The 21,717-nt window shown below is 48.4% G+C and overlaps 1 long non-coding RNA gene across 1 annotated transcript in view; it reads left to right on the top strand.

Moving 5' to 3' along the window:
• Positions 1-3,412, top strand: part of LOC309361576 — a 33,230-nt gene extending 29,818 nt beyond the window's left edge. Inside the window, exons 3-4 of the long non-coding RNA XR_014164523.1 lie at positions 1,693-1,760; positions 3,271-3,412. This is a non-coding gene — a long non-coding RNA (uncharacterized lncRNA). The remainder of the gene's footprint in view (positions 1-1,692; positions 1,761-3,270) is intronic.
• The last annotated feature ends 18,305 nt before the right edge of the window (positions 3,413-21,717 follow it).

Below are 21,717 nucleotides of genomic sequence, written 5' to 3'. Positions count from 1 at the left end.
CCTGCCTATTGGCATCATGTTCTCATTTAAGTGTATGTTTTAATGTGGATTTTAGTTTACTGATAATTTTATCTTTTGATTGTTTTAGTGTTGTTTTTACTGTTCTTACTGTTCTCTTTGTAAACTGCTTTGAAGCTTTTGAGGCTTTTTTTTTTTACAATGCAGTGTAAAAGTTTTATAACATAAATTAATGAAAAATATATATGCTGGTGTAACCCTCACCTTTGGCCAAATTTAAAGAAGATCCTTCTGTATCAACGCTGATCACGTCATCTCAACACACAAAGACACTGCTATCTATCATTATGGGAATTGTGAACACCATTTTCGCTTTCTGTTGGATGAATAAAAATCTATTGCTGGGTCTCCTTCCTGTCGTTCTCCTCTTTAAACAAGGCCTTATATCCTGGCTATCGCATTGTTAGCCAACTGACTGTCCGTTCAGGGCACAGCCTGCCACAAATGATCCATGCGGACATCTCCAGCGGCTGGACAACTTTATATGGGCACATTTTTGAAATTAATTTGATTGGACCAATCTCTCTGATCCTTTGCTGAAGGCTAAATAAACATAATTAAAATATTCTTAGTTTCCAATCTGCTTTGTTCAGTTCATTAAATGGAAGTGCAGCTTCCAGGTCTCCTGCACTCAGCTAAGTGTAGGGGGGAAGGCGGAGAGAAGGAGAAATGGGGGGTATATTTAGAGAAACGTGCGATGCTTTGTCACTAATTACACCTGGGGGGGAAATCACATTAGATATTCATTTGCTTCCCAGAGTTTAAAACAAATCTAATGAGCTGCATTAGCTGCACTAACAATGAAATGATCCTGTCTTGTCCACTCATATTTCAAAACAGAGGGGGAGAAGAGCAGTCTGAAACGGGGCTGCCACCGTCTTGAAGAAGGTTGGTCGGCCAGCTTTGGCCTGCAATGCTACCAAGGAACACAGTGGGGAGGGCTTTAATTTTCTGCTCCGTTCTGGGGCGTGTGGGAAATACACCCTGATGTTCTGGGTTCTGCAGTGGAGGAGAAGGACGAGAATGTGTCCAGCTCTTGGCCCACCTATTCTTCCTGTCTCCCCATCCAGGGGTAGGAATTGTCCTCTTGGACGCTGCTGCTTTGTTTCACTTCCCTGGGCCACCACACAGCTCCTTTGCTCCTCCTGTCTTCTGTCCACTTGGTCCAGTTTCAACTCCCTCTCACTGGGCTAGTTTGTACATAATGCTGAGCCACTGTAGTTTGTTTGACCACCCGTCTGACTTCAGACCAACCATGGTTTGTTTTCTGGCAACAAACCACAATGTGAAGCCATGGCCTGTTGTTCACTTCTGAATGATGGCATTCTTTGATAACTATGGTCTGGTGCTATGCCCGTACCCAACATCCTTGCTCAAACAAGGTTTGTTTGTGCACCCCACCTCAGAGGCTCACCTCAAACCACAGAGGCACAAAGCAACTTGAAAAGAAGCCAAGCTATGGAGGGACAAGACATGAAGGTTCTAGTCAGGTGGGAGTTAGCTGTCCGTGAGGAAGACGGCTGAAGTTTGACACTTGGGGGAGGGAAAAGTGGTTCTGAATGAGTTGCACCCCTGCGTAGGCCTGTGAATAAGACAAAGCTCCCACATACAGTACCTCGTTCTTCTTCAGTTTTCCCTCAGTGAAACTTTTCCACCTGATCTGCTTTATTCCAGACACAGCTAACAGTTTGCTCATCTGCAAGACAACTTCTGGAACAAGTCATAGTTAATACAAACCACAGGTTAGTGTTATGTGTGAATGCAGCCATTTGGTAACTTTGGCCTGGAGTGGCTGAGCCTTGCATATATATATTGCCAAGACCTTGGTTCTTCAGGATTGTGCTGATTGTGTGGCGGCACTTCTGCCTCTTTACGCTGGCATTTCTAACAGCTGTGCCCCTTTAGGAGTCTGGCTCATCATTCCCTCCCCAGTACTGATGCTCCTCCCAGCCACCTGACTGGCCTTATGGTTAGCAATGCCGGTCAAGGCTGACCTCTCTGCTCCTCCTGATCCCATTTCCTCCATCAGATTCCCCTTGGCTGTGCCACGAAACCCCTGTCTTGACTTTCATGTTACCTGGACCTTAATCTTTCCCAGTGAAAAACTTGCAGCTCCTTCAGCATGATGTGGAAGTGCAGATGTGCAAAGGAGGTGACATAAAACACCGCCCACTGTGATATGTTTTAACTAAGGCTGCTCTAAATGTGAGGCTACTTTAAATATGTTGGCTGGCTCTTTGCAATAATCCAAAAAACAGCGATGGCGAGGATCCCATGTTGTAAGGCCAGCTTAATGGTCCTAGCTTTGTTTGTGATGCAAGAGCTGTCACCGCCGCCACCACCATGGCTGGGTGAGTGATTTCCCCACCAGCACCTCGGGGGCAAAGAGGAAGGAAGGAGACTGTGAGGCTGAAGTTCACACAGCTACTCCAGAGACTCTCGAGAGCGAACCGGCAGGTGTAAAATGGCAAACTCCAGACAGTTTTACTGCTGTTTCTCGGCAGAGGCCATGAATCCAGCCACAGGATAACATTGTGGGAACGATTGCATGCAGGCAGAATATATGGGACTCCTTGATAATTGTGGGGCAGCTTTTAAGTAGAAGCACAGAGCAGGATTTGGTGGTATTCGGGGTTCTGACAGCCAGGAGAGGGACGGCCAGAGACCAGAGTTTGCAATTTCATTTCCACACCGAACCTGAGAACAGAAATGCTGATGAGGCGGATGGGAGTTTCGGCAGGGAGAACCCTTTTCACAGAAGTGGTTCAGCTTGACACCAAAGTTGCTAAGTAGAAAGGTGGGGAAGGAGGCCTTTTTCCTCAAAGGGCAGTGCAGAAAATTCTGCTTGCAGCCGGGCAGAGCAGGAAGAGACAAAGCAGAAGGCTGGCCCCTCCCTCCTCCGCTCCGTCTCTCTTATTAAAAGGTTAAAGGAACTGCAGCTCCAAATTAGAAAGGCAACTTCACAAAGCTGGCACGTTTCACCGGAGATTTCTCAAAGGTGGAAGGCGGCCAACCTCCTGCCATTATTTGAGGAGCGACCCAGCCTTGTAGCAGGGTCTTGCTGGCAAGTTCACTTTGCCTTCAGGTGAAGGGAAGTCTTAGAAAATGTTTTAATAGATTAAAGGTGGCGTGTGGAGAAAAGCACAGCTTGACCAAAGGTAGCCAGAGTGCTTTCCGGAAAGGAACTTTTCTGCTTCACTAACTTTTGGAAATGTCTTCTCCCTCCCCCGCTCCCTCAATCTTCTTCCTCAGAACATGCATTCCTTGTCGGCGTAGACAAGAGGCAAAATGGCAGCCACAGAGGGGCTTGGAACTTCAAGAGGGTCCTTGACAGCGTCCCACGTCGCAGGTTACTGTCTAAAAGTGGGGAGCCGGTGGGAGGAAGAGAATTGCTGTGCAGGAGCAAGCGGGAAAGGGAGGCGCACCAAGAGGCCTTTCAAGATGAAAGGCAGCTCAATCAAGGAGCGAGGGCTGGGAGAGGCTGCAGCGGCAGGACCGGCCTTCCTCCTTGGTCTGAAGAGGAGGACAGAGATGGTGGTGATGGGCGGAGTGACTCCTTCCAAGGCAAGCAGGCTCAGTGGGCGTGTGTTCTGGGCAGAGCTGCCAGGGGGAGATGCTTCAGAGGTTCCTGCCTCGGGCACCAAAGTGACCTGGGCTGAAAGCCTCTACCAGCTGCATTTCTTGCCAGGGAGATAGCCCAGCTCATGCCTCTTTTGCTTCTCTTTCAACCGGAAATGTTATGGCAGTGGGCACAATGAAAATGCGTTTTGAAATGCAGGTTATTATTGTTGTTGTGATTGTCATTGTTGTTATTACCGTGGTACCTCAGGTTAAGAACTTAATTCATTCCAGACGTTTGTTCTTAACCTGAAACTGTTCTTAACCTGAAGCACCGCTTTAGCTAATGGGGCATCCTGCTGCCGCCGCACTGCCAGAGACCAATTTCTGTTCTCATCCTGAAGCAAAGTTCTTAACCCGAGGTAATATTTCTGGGTTAGCGGAGTCTGTAACCTGAAGTGTATGTAACCTGAAGCGTATGTAACCCGAGGTACCACTGTATAGCATGAGACTAGAATAAAAATGAGGAATAAGAGCATAAGTATTAATAAGGATTATATGTTCATTTCTATCGCTTTGAAAAAATAATACCTCACTTTTCCATTCCACAGGGGAGTTTCTCAAAGTGGTCTATGTAAGGTAAAGGTAAAGGGACCCCTGACCATTAGGTCCAGTCGCGGACAACTCTGGGGTTGCGGCGCTCATCTCGCTTTATTGGCTGAGGGAGCCGGCGTACAGCTTCCGAGCCATGTGGCCAGCATGACTAAGCCGCTTCTGGCGAACCAGAGCAGCGCACGGAAATGCCGTTTACCTTCCCACTGGAGTGGTACCTATTTATCTACTTGCACTTTGACGTGCTTTCGAACTGCTAGGTTGGCAGGAAGTGGTCTATGTAGATAAAGACAAATGTTAAAATAACAATGGCCCAACCATTAAAACACAAATCACCAAACTAAAAACAGAGCATTTAATACTAAATCGTTTTGGGGGTGGGGATGCTCTTCCCGACCCACTCAGCAAGAGACTCATCAATTCCAGAAGACGAACTCCACATTCAAAGCAAAACTTCATGACACAGCTAAACACTGTGGACTCTACGCATATTCTCCATGTGTCCTGAATTTCCTGGGATTACAAAAGCCACCCCGGGTTCTGATTTGATCCTGAAATGTACCTGTTTCCCCCAGCGATGCAGTGGATGAGCAGCACTTGTCCCGAGAGGCAGCTGTGGCTGCAAGGGAGCAGCACCCTGTTCCCTCTCCTGACCGCCTCCACCAGCCTCCTCTCTTGGGCTGGAGGGGGGGAGGAGGAGGAGAGGGGGCTGCAGAGGCCCAGCCCCCTGTGACATGCTGGACCTGAGGGGCAGGCAGAGGGCATGGGGCGTCCAGGACAGGAAGAAAGGGGAAATGGGGTGCAAGGAGTCTTGATATTTTTTTAAAAAAAATGTTTTGTGCATGCGCATCTAATCTTGCCCCTTTATATAATTTATTTATTGGTGTGTGTTTTTCTTTTTGTTGGAAGGCAAGTTCTATGGTGGAGCCTTTCGGAGAAGCTGATTCCCACATCCCATGTCACAGAATCAGGATAGGAGGAAATGGGATAAAGGCAGACAAATGGATGTCTTCTTTAATAGCCCTATTCTGTGCTCTGGGAATCAAAAAAGAAAAACTCAGCTTCTGTACACACAGAATCAGGCAATGTGTTGAACACCAGCAGAGATACACACACATACAGAGAGAGAGAGATTTTTTGTCTAGACAAAGAATCAGGGAAGGCATGGGTCCCTATGCCGTTCTGGTTCTATGGGGATTTACATCTCACCAAAAACACCCAAAGAAGACCTATGGCACGTCCATTAAAAGAAGTAAATAAACATCAAGGATAGAGAAATCTGTCAGTTCCCGTTCTAGTTCAATTGGATTGGCTGCAATGTGGGTTTCCTGCTTTCCCAACAACAGTGTTGAGGTGAAAGAAGCTCACAACAATAACAATTTCAGTTTCTCGTTTTTCCTACCTTAAACCTCAGTTCTGCACATTTCTGCAGTGATCTGTGATGTTGGTTTTTTTAATGCCATCAGAGCTTTAGTGTGAATTTCTCCTAAAGCAAGCACTTTTGCAAGTCACTTTGCCTAATGTACCAAATTTTCTGAACTGATTTCCCCTAATATTATGCGTTTTTGAATGTATGTTCCTGCTAATATATGCATTTATATGTACATTTATTGCACATGGACCTTTGTACACTTTGCTTAGCTGGAGAGCAGCATTGCAAAATGGGGGAGGGGTGGATTTTGAAGGATGGCTGTGTTTTTGGTCCTTGCATTGTTTCAGAAAGTGTGATTTAGGTAGACCTGCCTTTCAATGCAAACTGAATAAAAAATTCTCCCTCTTTTGTATGAAAAGAAGACCACAGTTGAATCCAGCATCCTACAAACAGAACAAGAGCACCCAATAAAAATACATAGCATTATCAAATCAAATTATAAACCCAAATTATTTGCTGAACGAAGTCAAGGAGCTGCTTTTGCATCTGGTTTCACTCCCCAGAAGCCACAGCAGGTTCAGGGAGTCCACCTGGAGCCAGCAGCTTCTTGACTTACACCAACCTTTGGATTATTCAGGTGTGTTGTTCAAGGCTTAGCGCCCAAATGGAAATGGGCACCTGTGTCCCTCCAGACCTGTCTGGTCTCCTAGGATGGGAAACGGATGTAGCTGAGTGGCAGAACATCTGCCTTGCGTGCCGAAGGTCCCAGCATCAGTCCTCTGGGGCATCTCCAGGTAGGTGCTGCTGGGGGGGGAGGGGGGAGGAACCCACTGCTCTGACTCAGTACAAGACAGCTTCCTATAGCATGGTCAGAGATGGGGGAAGAAGAGGTCCCTCAACAACTGGCGGAACCACAGCTTCCCCACCCTTGTTCTAAAGTGAAATACATTGGGGGTGGAACACACCTGAATGTCATGACTATAGCAGAGTAAAGGTAAAGGTAAAGGGACCCCTGACCATTAGGTCCAGTCGTGGCCGACTCGGGGGTTGCGGCACTCATCTCGCTTTACTGGCCGAGGGAGCCGGTGTAGAGCTTCCGGGTCATGTGGCCAGCAGGACTAAGCCGCTTCTGGTGAACCAGAGCAGCGCACGGAAACGCCGTTTACCTTCCCGCCGGAGTGGTACCTATTTATCTACTTGCACTTTTGAGGTGCTTTCGAACTGCTAGGCTGGCAGGAGCAGGGACCGAGCAATGGGAGCTCACCCCATCGCAGGGATTCAAACTGCCAACCTTCTGATCGGCAAGTCCTAGGCTCTGTGGTTTAGACTACAGTGCCACCCACGTCAAGGCTGTCAATGGGTACTAGCCATGATGACTATGCTTCACGGTGGGAGGCAACCATGATGCCAGTTGCTGGAAACCACAGGAGGGGAGAAGAGGGCTCTTGGGCTCAGGTCCTTCTTGTGGACTTCCCAGTGGGGCACTTGGTTGGCCACTAGGACATGATACAATACGATCATCCTTATTGTCATTGGCCCATACAGAACAATGAAATCGAAAAAATCTACATCAGGCATTCAAAAAACAACAAACCTGCTATCCCAACTATCCCAGCCTGATTGACCCCCTAAAAACTCTGATACCCCATAATTAAATACAGTGGTACCTCAGGTTACATACACGTCAGGCTACAGACTCCGCTGACCCAGAAATAGTGCTTCAGGTTAAGAACTTTGCTTCAGGATGAGAACAGAAATCGTGCTCCGGCAGCGCGGCAACAGCAGGAGGCCCCATTAGCTAAAGTGGTGCTTCAGGTTAAGAACAGTTTCAGGTTAAGAATGGACTTCCGGAACGAATTGAGTACTTACCAGAGGTACCACTGTACAGTATACTCCCATAGAGACTGCCTTACACGGCGTTTAAAACCAAAATCGCATTTGGGTAGAAACTGTTTCTCAGGTGGCTAGTCCTAGTCTTGATAACCCAGAAGGCAGAAGCTGGAAGAGATCATTTCCAGGGTGGGCACTATCCTGCACTATCTCTGCAGCTTTCCTATGGCACCTGGAAGCGTAGATTTGATTCAAGGTGGGAAGAGGGCACCCAATTATTCTCTCTGCAGTCTTTGCAACCCTGGACAGCATTGTTTTTCCCCTGACCGTGCAGAATTGGATGAGGGACTGGGTGGGCCCCCTTTGGCCTGATCCTGCAGCCTCTTCTTATGCTCTTATCTTCCGTCTCAATTTTCTCGTCAAAAGAGGTGCTTTCAAGGGGGGAGGAGAAATACCTCTGGGAGGAGGGGGACCCACCAATTTTCTCCGCACCCAGCAATCCTGCTCTCGGATGTCACTCGCCTCCCAGCTGTCTCTCAGCACCATTTTTTATTACCGTTGCTGCATCTTCTCCCTTGAGCCACCACACAGGATATCCCGGCCAAGCGGGAGTAAAGTGATGAACAACAGAATTGGAAGGGACCCTGAGGGTCATCCAGTCCACCCCCGGCAATGCAGGAGGGGTGTCATGCTCCTCTGTGTCTAATCAGATCTGTCCCTCACAGAGGCAATGGAGAACACTGGTAGGGAAGTGTTAAACATTTCCTTTGATAAAGAGTTTCCATGAAGCAGATGCAGAAACTATTTCAGTTGTGCAGGTGTCTTACATTTCCAAGCTTTCCTGAGGCAATTGCCAAAGAATTTTTCTGCTTCTGAAATGTTTGCCAAGAGACACACACAAACCCTTTCCAGTGGTGAGGAAAGGCACTCTGCACGTGCCCAAGAGTACTGTTGTGCTTTTCATCAGCCGGCCAGACTGTTTGCTTTTCTGTAGGCCTACAGAGGCCACCAATCCCTCACCTTCCGAGATTACATCTCCTCTCTGAGCAAAAAGAATTTCTTGCAATGATGAATTCTTTATGTCTCTCTCCTTTCCTCTTCCCTTTCTTCTCGGTAGCTAATTAATGGAGCTGTGGAAATTATGTTTTACAACTGATAACGAGCAGGGCTTCTGATTCAGCTTTTCAGCAACCAAACCTCAGTGAAATAATAATTAGCCAAGCACTTGGTATTTCTGCATTCAGCACTAGGTACATAACCTTCTCTCCCCAACACTCCTTTCTGGGTCAGGGTTTTATTTTGGGCAGGGGGGCGGGTAGACTGGTGGTTGGGAGGAGGAGGAATAATACTTCTAGATAATGAGCTCTTTGAACCAAAATCAAACAAGATGGGCAATGAAATATTAGGAAGGCCCAGTGCAATGGGCACATCAATCGCTGCCTTGTGAGATCTAAAAAGAAACATTGAGAACTCTTGGGGCACTTCCCCCCTCCCCCCCTTTTATTTCCTGCTAATTTCCCAGACTGAAGCCAGATTAATCATACAGCTAAATATGCTGCCGAGAATAGTCCCGGATTTACTGAAACCCCATCACCACCACCAGAGAGTTTCTCTTTTCTCAAAGGTCAGCAACGCTCAGGCCCGCTTCCTGGATGGACACCACTTTCTCCCCATCTTTGGCGAGACCCCCCTCCATCTCTGGAGCTGACTTTTGGGCTCTCTCCGCCTTTTGGAGATGCCCCCCCTCCTCCCCCGCCCTTGCCCTGACTGTGGAGCTGGCTTATTGCAGTCATAAAAATAACAAGGTCCCTGCAGACCCTTTTATAAAGAACAATTTAGAGCCAGGAGTAAATGTTGGGGGATCGAGATGAAAATAGGAGGCAGGAGTGCTAATGTGATATACAAGTGTGATTCAAGTATTATATTGATGCAGGAGGGTTGTGGGTCCCCAGAGAGCAGGCCACTTCGGCTGGAGACAGCTGGAATTTGTTGTGCTGGATTCCAAATAGCCCGGCCTTGGTAATGGGACCACCGAGAACGGCTGGGGACCCGCGTGGCTGCAGTGGCTCCGCGTGGCTTCAGCGGGTCAAACGTGCTTCCCCCCTTGTAATGGCACCCGCAGAATAAACCAGCCTTAAAGCTGTCACTGGGCTCTTGGTGCCTCCGTATGTTGGAGCTGAGTTGGTGCTCTCCACCTGGTCTGCTTAGGGCGACCATGCTCCCTGCTTTACAGAAGTCAGTCCTCTCTTTGAAGGACCATCTGGTTCAGGAGTCAGCAAACCTTTTCAGCAGGGGGCTGGTCCACTGTCCCTCAGACCTTGTGGGGGGCCAGAATATATATTGGAGAAAGCGGGGGAAGAATTAATACCTATGTCCCACAAATAACCCAGAGATGCATTTTAAAGAAAAGGACACATTCTATTCATGTAAAAGCACGCTGATTTCTGGACCCCCCGCAGGCCGGATTTAGAAGGCGATTGGGCCAGATCCGGCCCCCGGGCCTTAGTTTGCCTACCCATGATCTGGTACAAGTTCAGTTTAAAGCTTGGGCTCTCACACTGGGTCTTACCACCCCCTGGGGTGCGATGGGATTACCAGGGGTGCAGCTGGGGAGCACTGGACACGTAAATGACTATCAGACTTTTGAACAATGGTATCAGGTTCATCAGTTTTGTTGAATTAATTAAACCAAATAGTTTTAAAGTGGTACCTTGGGTTAGGTAGTTAATTCGTTCCGGAGGTCCCTTCTTAACCTGAAACTGTTCTTAACCTGAAGCACCACTTTAGCTGCCGCCGGAGAACGATTTCTGTTCTCATCCTGAAGCAAAGTTCTTAACCCGAGGTATTATTTCTGGGTTAGTGGAGTCTGTAACCTGAAGCATATGTAACCTGAAGTGTATGTAACCTGAAGCATATGTAACGCAAGGTACCACTGTAATTGGATTTTGAATAGATGTGCAATTAATTGTTGTTGCTGTTTTGAATTTTATTGCGTTATTTTCCTTAGTGGGTTGTGCAAACCAATCTTCTGAATAATGCTTTTTATAGGATAGGTTTGATGGCACAAGGAGAAGGGGACGAGAGAGGACGAGATGGTTGGACAGTGTTCTCGAAGCTACCAGCGTGAGTTTGACCAAACTGGGGGAGGCAGTGGAAGACAGGAGTGCCTGGCGTGCTCTGGTCCAGGGGGTCACGAAGAGGCGGACACGACTAAACGACTAAACGACTAAACAACAACAACAACAACAACAACAACAAAGGATAGGGTAGGGGGCACTGGAGATGGGTTTATGAGACCAAGGGGTTGGGGGCCTGAAAAAGTTTGGGAACTAGTCAGTGGTTTAAAGGAAAGAGAGAGAGCAGGAAGGGGCTTTGGAAACAGGAGGAGCAAACAGGCAGGCTGCACCTTGTTAGACTTTTCCCCGCTGGGGTGAGATGTACTGCCATAATTATTTATAGATTTGCATACATATGTACCTATGCACCCAGGGTCACACTCATACCATGTATTTAAAGCACTATGATGCCCCTTTAAACAGGTGTGGCTTCTCCCAAAGAATTATGGGAGCTGTAGTTTGTTAAGGGTGCTAACCTCTGTTAGGACGTTAAATAAATTGGAGTTATTGTTATTAAATATACCAAGAAGAAAGCACACCAAGAACTCAGGCCAATGTAAGTTTCAGTAGTGGGAGTGGTCCCTACTCACAAATCAATAGTCAATAGTAACAAAAACTAATCCATTCAAAAGTATGTATTCTGACCAGGATTACAAACTCAAATAGAGATTATAAACTCTGACAGAGATTACAAAGTGATAAATTATAAGGATCAACATTATTGTCGAATGAAAAAGAGAAAATCTTTGTAACGAGTTATTAGTTTATGAGTTTGTAATCTCTGTTTGAGTTTGTAATCTCTATTTGAGTTTGTAATCCTTGACAGAATACATACTTTTGAATGGATTAGTTTTTGTTACTAATGACTATTGATTTGTGAGTAGGGACCACTCCCACTATTGAAACTTCCATTGGCCTGAGTTCTTGGTGTGCTTTTTTCTTGGTATATAACCTTTGTTAGGAGACATCAGCTCCCCCATTCATAGGCCTACAGTTCCCAGAGTACCCTTGGAAAAGGGGCTGAATGTTAAATTATTCTGAAAATTGTAGTGGGGGGGGCAACAGCAGCTTCCTAACAATGCTTGGCACCCTTAATAACCTACAGTTTTTAGAATTCTTTGGAGCAGTGTATGGAAGCTGAGCTAACAGCAGCCTGCAAGAAGGGCTCACAGAGTCAGCTTGCTCTGTGCTGGAGCCAAAACTGTGACTAATAGAGACACAAGATCTTTTTGGGGGGGTTGATGCTGTGAGCCCCTCCATCTTACGCTCAAATTGTATAGATGCGTAAATAAAATAATATACCCTAAAGGCACCAGAGTCCGCTGGCCTTCATTCCAAGGGAACGGAACCTGGGTGATTGTCTGGAACCCCTGGGGTCTCTCACTGCTTAGAGATTGGGGTGGCATGAAACAATATAAAATTCAGGGGATTTCACCTCGGCAAGGGGGTGGACTGGTCTTTATTTAATTGCTGTTTGCCATAAGCAGCGCTGGCTTGGCAGGAAAAGGATTGTGCAGCCTGGCTGAAGGGAAATGTGTTCTTCCGAGTCACACAGACAATATCGCTATTTATTGCCTTTTCCAGCAGAGAGACAGGAAGACAAAACACTGAGTGTGTAATGCAACACTTGGTGGATGAGGATGCCCAAATATTCAGAGGACCATTTCCCTCCCACCCCTCGCTTTGCTGGACATTCTCCTGCATTAACTACATGACGTGATCTCTTCCTTCAGATCAGGGACTGAAATGTCATCTCTGCTGCCACCCTGGTCGAGTAGCAGCAGTCCAGGGTGGGGTTCGGAGAGTCCCAGGAGTTGTGACTTTTCTGCTGATTTCCACTGAGGTGGGCCAGATCCCAAGATTGACAGCAGCAGGAAAGCAAATAAGAAGCCTGTCCCGGGGGGTAATGGTGGCTGCTATGGGGAAATTATTGGCTTCCTTCCCCTCAGGGTCACCTGTAACAGCAGCAAACCCTGGAAAAGAGAGACCAAAGGTCTTTTTCACTGACAAAGGACCACCCTCATTGCAGGTGCCAGCCTTGCACTTTGTCTTCAAATGTGTTTTTTTCATGCACACCCAGTTTCATCGCCCTGAATACTATAGCATGTCAAGGATGCTGGGAATCATAACTTTGTGAGGGGGAAACTATGGGTCCCAGGACTCCCGTGTGCTCTAACTGTCCATTTGGTGCACTTTAAATGTGTGGTGGCGCTGTGGGTGAAACCACAAAGCCTAGGACTTGCCATTCTGAAGGTCAGCAGTTTGAATCCCCGTGACGGGGTGAGCTCCCGTTGCTCGGTCCCTGCTCCTGCCCACCTAGCAGTTCGAAAGCACCTCAAAGTGCAAGTAGATAAATAGGTACAGCTCCAGCGGGAAGGTAAACGGGGTTTCCGTGCGCTGCTCTGGTTCGCCAGAAGCGGCTTAGTCCTGCTGGCCACATGACCCGGAAGCTGTACACCGGCTCCCTCAGCCAATAAAGCGAGATGAGCGCCGCAACCCCAGAGTCGGCCACGACTGGACCTAATGGTCAGGGGTCCCTTTACCCTTTACCTTTAAACGTGTGGTGTGGATCTGCCCCAAGATACATGGCTAGGTGCAAACTAAGACATTGTCTTAACACCTGACACCCCCCCCCTTAGCTTGTTCTTCTCCCAAGCAATGAGGCCAGTGGGTGGGAACTTTCATGAGGGGGCTGAGTCTGCTTGCGCTGATGCATGGAGATGTGATCTAAGTTGGCTCAGCCAGCCAGTGGCGTAGCTAGCCGCTCAGGTGCCCAGTGTTGCGCTTGCATCCTGCAGCCGGGGGAGGGGCAAGCTGCCAATGGGGGCAGGGCAAACTAAGGCAGGGCGCACTGTGTGGAACCTCTCCACAGCCTCCCCCTCGGGAGAGACACATGACTCAGGCACGCTGCAGGCCCCGCAGTGTGGTGCCCAGTGCCCCCAGCCTCACCAAGGAACCAGTGGTAGGAAGGGGGTGCAGTGGGTGCAGGAGTTTTGTTTTTTTTAAGTGTCGTGAGCCCATTTTTAAAAAATTTTAATATTCTTGCCATTTTGTCTCCCCACTCAGTGATGACACCGGGGGCGGCCTGCACCCACCACACACCCCTTCTTACGCCACGGCAGCCAGCTCACTGTCTGACTCAGGCTCATGTGCCTCCCTGATTTCCAGGGCAACCTTGACTTCTGGAGGTGGCCTGGTGGCTGTTTGGCTTGACTCTCCCTCCTCTGCTGGGACATCCTAGCAGACCACCAACAAAGATCTCCTCTCTTTCCTCCTCTGCTTCTGATGGATTATGGGTAGGAGGAGAGGTTATGCTGGGACCAGACCATATCATCACTGAGGAAGCAGGTTTAGTCATTGTTTGAAGACTATCCCTGCCTCCGGATCTGGTCCTGACCAGGATGATACTGGAAACAACAAAGGAGAACCACATGGCCTGAAGGTGGTGCTGTGCAATGCCAGGTCAATGATTCACAAGACCACTGCCATCCACGACCTGATTGTGGATGGAGGACTTGACCTGGCATGTGTGACAGAGACTTGGTTGGATGAAGCAGATGGGCCTGTCCTTGCCGCTGCTTGCCCACCAGGTTTCTCTTACACACAGCAACCCAGGTCATGTGGGCGGGGAGGGGGGGTTGCAGTGATTTTTAAGAAGTCATTAGTTTGTACCAGGCGTCCTATTGGGAAGACCCAGTTTTCTGAGTGCATGTTCTGGAAGTTGGGCAATAGGGGGAGTACAGGATTCCTTTTGGTGTACCGACCTCCCTGCTGCACCAAGCATTCCCTGCCTGAGCTGCTTCAGCTCAAGGCGGATGTTCTCCTGGAGACACCTAGTTTGGTGATCCTGTGTGATTTTAAACGGCCTTGACCCAGTATACCCCCATTGTTCAGCCCAGACACTGAGATCCAGTGCCAAGGGCCTTCTGGCAGTTCCCTCACTGCAAGAAGTGAAGTTATAGGGAACCAGGCAGAGGGCCTTCTCAGAGGTGGCACCCACCCTGTGGAACGCTCTCCTACCAGGTGTCAACGAAATAAACAACTATCTGACTTTTTAAAGACATCTGAAGGCAGGCCTGTTTAGGGAAGTTTTTAATGTTTGGAGTTTTATTCTGTTTTTAATGTTCTGTTGAAAGAAACCCAGCCAGATGGGTGGGGTAGAAAATTAACAACAACAACAACAACAACAACAACAACAACAACAACTATTATTATTATGACATCCATACTGACACAACCTTACAAGGGGCTGCATGGGACTTTGTGGAAAGCATGGCCTACATGGGGCTGTTCCTGAATAAATCTGGCCGTACTCATAGTCACGGGCATGCCTTAGACCTGGCGGTCACCTCTATGGACGTGGGTGATCTAAGTAAAAGCGAAACAAAAGAAGTGCCATGGTCAGATCCCTTCCTGGTGCAACTGGACTTCTCTGTGACCCTTTTCCTCTGCAGGGAGGTGGGACCGATTTGGATGGTCCGCCCCCCCTTAATGGATCCAAATGGTTTCCAGAGTGTGGTAGGGGCTGCTTTATCCCACGTTGATGGCTTTTCAGCTGATTCCCTGGTGGCGCGCTGGGCTATTAACTGTCTGGCTCCGAAGTACCCTCTCCAGTTGCATGGAGCCTCAATCATTTAGCCTGTTTGCGAGATCATTGTCTCCCGCTAATTGTCTTAAACAGGGGCTCTAACTTCATTTCACTTTTATTCCCAGGTGGCCTTGATAGGTTTTAATTACTTGTGGGTGAGCAGCGCCTTGTAAAAGTTGTGCTGTGGCTTCCTTTAAGATCACAGCATTATGTTCATTTAATCAGTTTCCCATTAAAAGCCAGTGGGTGCTCATCAAAAAGACTTGTGCACATGGATGTGTGTGTGGGAGTGGGAAGATAACAACAAAGTATCTTTCGTTAAAGCAAATTAAACTCCACACATTTCAGTTAGAGGGCTCAAAACAAATGGGGAGATTTGATTATGTACGTGTTTATTTGTAGAGGTGTCAAAGCCAAATATGAATTGAAAAGCAGGAGTGTGGTGTCTTTAAGGCAAAGTGGGTAACCTCAGGCCTAGAGGCCGAATCCAGTCCACCAGGGCTGTCTCTGAGCACCACAGGGCTACACCTTAGGGCAGCCAGGTTACCTTATCCCTTGTACACCCAGTGCAGTCTGAGTTTCTGTTTTGTGACATACATTCATTTAAATTATATTTAAATTGGGTGTGCTATATGACTTTTTGGGATGCGGGTGGTGCTGTGGGTTAAACCACAGAGCCTAGGACTTGCCGATCAGAAGGTCGGCGGTTCGAATCCCCACAACAGGGTGAGCTCCCGTTGCTCGGTCCCTGCTCCTGCCAACCTAGCAGTTCAAAAGCACGTCAAAGTGCAAGTAGATAAATAGGTGCCGCTCCGGCGGAAAGGTAAACGGTGTTTCCGTGCGCTGCTCTGGTTCGCCAGAAGCGGCTTAGTCCTGCTGGCCACATGACCCGGAAGCTTCCTCGGCCAATAAAGCGAAATGAGTGCCACAACCCCAGAGTCGGCCATGACTGGACCTAATGGTCAGGGGTCCCTTTACCTTTACCTTTATATGACTTTTACAACAGTCAGTAAAATATAAAATGTTTTTCCTTGAATGTATCCCATTCACTTTGATCCAATGTGTTCCTTTTGCCCTAAGAGCACACTCCCACTTTCTGTATAAATATCCAGTCTTTCAGGGAAACTGTTGGCCAGCCTCTCCGTGTATTTATTTATGGCACAAAGTACTCCTAACACTTCACATTTCACCCTATCCATGTGATCAACGTGCACGAAACCTGTGACCCATTCCCTTCCTTCTCCAAATCCATCCCTTGCTTTGTTTGTGGCCCATTCAGAGCAGGCATATATATTTCTGTGCGGATTCCCAGTCAATTCGTTTCCACCTCCCATTATTCCCAGTGCAGAGGCAAAACTAGACTTTATTTCACCGGGGTCAAAGACCCAGTTTGGCACCCCCTCCCATGCACAATTGCACACACACACACACAGAGAGAGGGGGGGGCTGGGAGCCTCAATGGCACCTCCATGAATGTCTTCCCCCAGGGCAACCCCCCCCCCGGCTAGCCCCCCTCCCCATAGTTACAGCTCTGCCCAGTGGGCCTCTAGGTACCCCCTGCGGTTGCCAGTGGGCACCCTTGTCCTTCTAAGAAGTCCATCCAGCTGCCTCCCACCCCCCTTCTGGAACTGCAAGAATGAGAGAGAAGCTCCATGAAAATCTCTCATAACTGCCCGTTAGTCGATCTGTGACTGATCATGGCAACCGCCCATTAGCGGCCCCGGTGTTTGCCATTTCCTCCCTCTTCCGTGTCCCAAGATTACTGACGCAATCATTACTGGGCTGCATAGGCTTGGCTCCCATGACAGGAATCCAGAGAAGCGCATTAATGCGATGGCTTTGTTCATGCCACAGACATTCAGCACCACTTAGCGATTCTGCCTGCCGGGGCTGATGCTGCAGATTTGCCTTACGCAGTTGCTGGAGGGGGCGTTTATTTCATTTCTTTTCGTGCAGAGCACCCCACGGCGTGAAGAAAGTGGCGAGAGAAAAGTTTTCTTCCCTCTCTGCCAACACCAGAACTGGTAGATGAAGCTGAATGATGGACGATCCTTCGTCTTCAAACAGCACGTGGTTAAACTGTGGAACTCCCTCCCACAGGAGGCAGAGATGGCCGCCAACTGGGATGGCTTTAAAAGAGGACCAGGCAGATTCATGGAGGAGGAGGCGGAAGAGGAGGCAGCTAACATCATAGCCACATGTGATGTCACATGCCTGTGACGTTGCGATGTCTGGAGGAGCCAGCCACTGAATAATAATAATAATAATAATAATAATAATAATAATAATAATAATAATAATAAATTTATTATTTACACCCCACCCATCTGGCTGGGTTTCCCCAGCCACTCTGGGAGGCTTCCAACAAAACACTAAAATACAATAACCTATTAAACATCAAAAGCTTCCCTAAACAGGGCTGCCTTCAGATGTCTTCTAAAAGTCTGATAGTTGTTGTTCTCTTTGAGGGCGTTCCACAGGGCGGGTGCCACCACCGAGAAGGCCCTTCTGCCTGGTTCCCTGTAGCTTTGCTTCTCGCAGTGAGGGAACTGCCAGAAGGTCCTCGGAGCTGGACCTCAGTGTTTGGGTAGAACGATGGGGGTGGAGACACTCCTTCAGATATACAGGACCGAGGCCGTTTAGGGCTTTCAAGGTCAGAACCAACACTTTGAATTGTGCTCGGAAACGTACTGGGAGCCAGTGTAGGTCTTTCAAGACCGGTGTTATGTGGTCTTGGCAGCCGCTCCCAGTCACCAGTCTAGCTGCCGCATTCTGGATTAATTGCAGTTTCTGGGTCACCTTCAAAGGTAGCCCCACGTAAAGAGCGTTGCAGTAGTCCAAGCGTGAGATAACCAGAGCATACACCACTCTGGCCAGACAGTCCGCTGTGCCACGCTCAGCTCCATACTCAGCCTCCTCCACCCCCTCAATATTGAGGGGCCTGGTCCCCTTAAAACTAATATTGAGGGGGTCAAAGACACCTCGGCCCCCTAGAGTTGGTGCCTGCCCAGTTGGAGGCAGCGCTGCTTCTGAATACAGTGGTACCTCGGGTTAAGTACTTAATTCGTACTGGAGGTCCGTTCTTAACCTGAAACTGTTCTTAACCTGAGGTACCACTTTAGCTAATGGGGCCTCCCACTGCTGCTGCGTGATTTCTGTTCTCATCCTGAAGCAAAGTTCTTAACCCGAGGTAATATTTCTGGGTTAGTGGAGTCTGTAACCTGAAGCGTCTGTAACCTGAAGCATCTGTAACCCAAGGTACCACTGTACGTTGCCGGAAAGTATAGGAGGGGAGGGGTTGGCTCTTGTGCTCATGTTCTGTCTGCTGCTTGCTGAGAGTAGGATGTGGGATCAGGTGGGCCACCACTGGCCTGATCCAGCAGCTCTTCTCATGCTCTTATTATGCCTCATGCTTTGCCAAGGGAGCCCAAGTTCTCGTTGACTTTTCAGGCAGCTAGCCAGGGTCACAGGAATAAGCAGACGTTTCACTCCTCTTGCTGCTTTGATGCTGCTCAGGAACAGCAGAGGGTGATGATGAGGTGAGAAGCCCAGAACAGCCTCCTTCCTTTGAGGAGCACAGATGGGGTTGACATGCAGGTGGGGACAAAGGTGGTGCTGTGGGTTAAGCCACAGAGCCTAGGGCTTGCAGATCAGAAGGTTGGCGGTTCGAATCCCTGCGATGGGCTGAGCTCCCGTTGCTCACCTAGCAGTTCGAAGTGCAAGTAGATAAATAGGCACCTCTCTGGCGGGAAGGTAAACGGTGTTTCTGTGCGCTGCTCTGGTTTGGCCAGAATCGGCATAGTCATGCTGGCCACATGACCAGGAAGCTGTACGCCGGCTCCCTTGGCCAGTAAAGTGAGATGAGCACCGCAACCCCAGAGTCGGCCACGACTGGAACTAATGGTCAGGAGTCCCTTTACCATGCAGATGAAGGTGGTGGATAGTTGGCAGGACCCTGCCGTGGGGGAAGGGAAGGTCTCCCAGGGTGGAAGGAAGCTCCCAGGTGAGAGATGGGAGGGTTCACTTTGTATCCCTCTTTTCTCTTTATTGCTTTCTTTTTGATCAGTAGCTTTTTATATTGTAATGTATTATAAAAGGTCTTAATAAAACTTTGTTTAAAAAAGAGAACAGCCTCTTTCTAAATCCAAGCCCAGGTATTTCTCCCCCCAAATGAAAAGACTTTGCATAAAAACCATGACAATGGATTTTGAGTCACTCAGCATGATGAGTGATTTGGGTCCTTTTCAAAACAGCGACCTCTGGCGCTCTTCGCCCTGGGAGAGCAGCTCAGAACAAGCACAAACTTATTCACGTAATTTCAAGTTGGTTCCTGTTGCTTCGTCTGCCTTCCGGTTAGATTTCTGCTTGCCTGGCTCATATATATATATATATATATATATATATATATGCAGGTTTTGGTGTCCTCGGGTGTCTTCCCGTGTAAAAGTTGGGGTGTCTAGGCGACGTTTCGACGAGGTCTCACTCGTCATCTTCAGGCTGGTGCTTTCGGCTTCTTGTTACTGGAACAGAGCAGGATCTCAGTGTTTGAGTTCCTATAAATACTGTTGAGGGGGTGTGGTGTATAGCCTCCAATGTTCTGGGCAGAGAGGAAGTTCCCAGGCTAGTGTGCCTTTTCTTCTTTTGTTCCTTAATTACTTGAGGGATATCTTGAGTGATTTCTTGAGTGATACTCAGGATATCACTCAAGAAATCACTCAAGATATCCCTCAAGTAATTAAGGAACAAAAGAAGAAAAGGCACACTAGCCTGGGAACTTCCTCTCTGCCCAGAACATTGGAGGCTATACACCACACCCCCTCAACAGTATTTATAGGAACTCAAACACTGAGATCCTGCTCTGTTCCAGTAACAAGAAGCCGAAAGCACCAGCCTGAAGATGACGAGTGAGACCTCGTCGAAACGTCGCCTAGACACCCCAACTTTTACACGGGAAGACACCCGAGGACACCAAAACCTGCATATATATATATATATATATATCCCCAACTCTGTCATTTCTTGTTAACTCAAGCAGAATTGCAGGCAAGAGGAGAACACCCTCTTTGAAAATACTTTAGGGTAACTTAATAGGACACTGTCTGAAAAACGCTGAGCTTCTTCCAGAGTCCCGAGGTGAAGTGCGGGCTGAGGCCAAAGGAAATTCTGCAGCGTGTGCAGCTGGGGTCTGATTTTCCCATCATGGAGAAGGCTGATGGCGGTGAGTCTGTCTGCCCTTGCCTGACTACTGCCTGGTGCTGGACAACACTTGTGCAAAACAGTCTTTCCAAGTCATCTCACTGAACTGAAATGGAGGCAGGCCATTCCCCAATCTGCTGCGTTGTGCTCTGTTTGCTCCCTTGTTGCTCACCGTTGGGAGGCTGGCATCCTGGTCTGCTGGATCAGGTCGAAGGAACCCACCTAGTCCAGCATCCTGGTCTCACAGTAGCCAAGCAGATGCCTCTGGGAAACCCACAAACAGGATTTGAGCACAAGTCAAACACTTGAGAGCCCGTATGGTGTAGTGGTTAAGAGCGGTGGACTCGTAATCTGGTGAACCGGGTTTGTTTCCCCACTCCTCCACATGCAGCTGCTGGGTGACCTTGGGCCAGTCACGCTTCTTTGAAGTATCTCAGCCCCACTCACCTCACAGAGTGTTTGTTGTGGGGGAGGAAGGGAAAGGAGAATGTTAGCCGCTTTGAGACTCCTTCGGGTAGTGATAAAGCGGGATACCAAATCCATATTCCTCCCCCTCCTCCTCCTCCTCCTCCTCTTCTTCTTTCCCTGTCCTGTGGTTTCCTGAAACTGGAATTCAGAAGCATTACTGCCCCAACTGTGGAAGCAGAGCCATCAATAGCCCTCCCCTCCATGAATTCGTCCAATCCTTTTATAATCCCATCCCTACTTGTATAGTGGACGCTCGGGTTGTGAACGTGATCCGTGCGGGAAGCACATTCGCAACCTGCTGTGTTCGCAACCTGCAGATCCGCGTCTGTGCATGCGTGGGTCACGATTTGGCGCTTCTGCGCAAGCGCTGAAACCCGGAAGTAACCCATTCCGGTACTTCTGGGTTCGGCACAGTGTGCAACCCGAAATCACGCAACCCAAAGCATCTGTAACCCAAGGTATGACTGTACTGGCTTTGTAGCAGTAAAGTGGTTACTGAGACTGGTTCTTGTGCAGACACACCTCAGAATAACTTCCTACTTTCTGTCTTCTGTCTTAACATAGAAACATAGGAAGCTGACTTATGCTGAGCCAGACCGAGTCCATCTACCTCAGTTGTGGCACCACAGGGTTTGAAATGGAAGGTCTGTTACGTACTGAAGTTCTCACCCTGGGCCAGCAGGGGGATACTGTAGATAGTTATGCAAATAAGGGGTCGAAAGTGATGTTCAGTGATTGGATAGTTTTAGAAAGTTGTTACAGTTACGCTGTACTGGAGCTCTATATAAGCAGGCTGGCTGAACCCTTCAGTTCAGTTCTGTTCTGGCCTGTGAATAAACAAGAGCTGTTTGAAGAATCGCTGTGTCGCCTGATATGTTCACCCACAATCTAACAAGGTCCTTCCCAGTCCTATCTGGTGATGCCTTGGAGTGAACCTGGGACACTCTGGGCATCAAGGG

The sequence above is a fragment of the Podarcis melisellensis genome (assembly GCF_964234715.1).
Source record: "Podarcis melisellensis genome assembly, chromosome: Z".
In the NCBI taxonomy this organism is placed as follows: domain Eukaryota; kingdom Metazoa; phylum Chordata; class Lepidosauria; order Squamata; family Lacertidae; genus Podarcis; species Podarcis melisellensis.
This window is presented reverse-complemented; position numbering and strand designations above follow the sequence as displayed.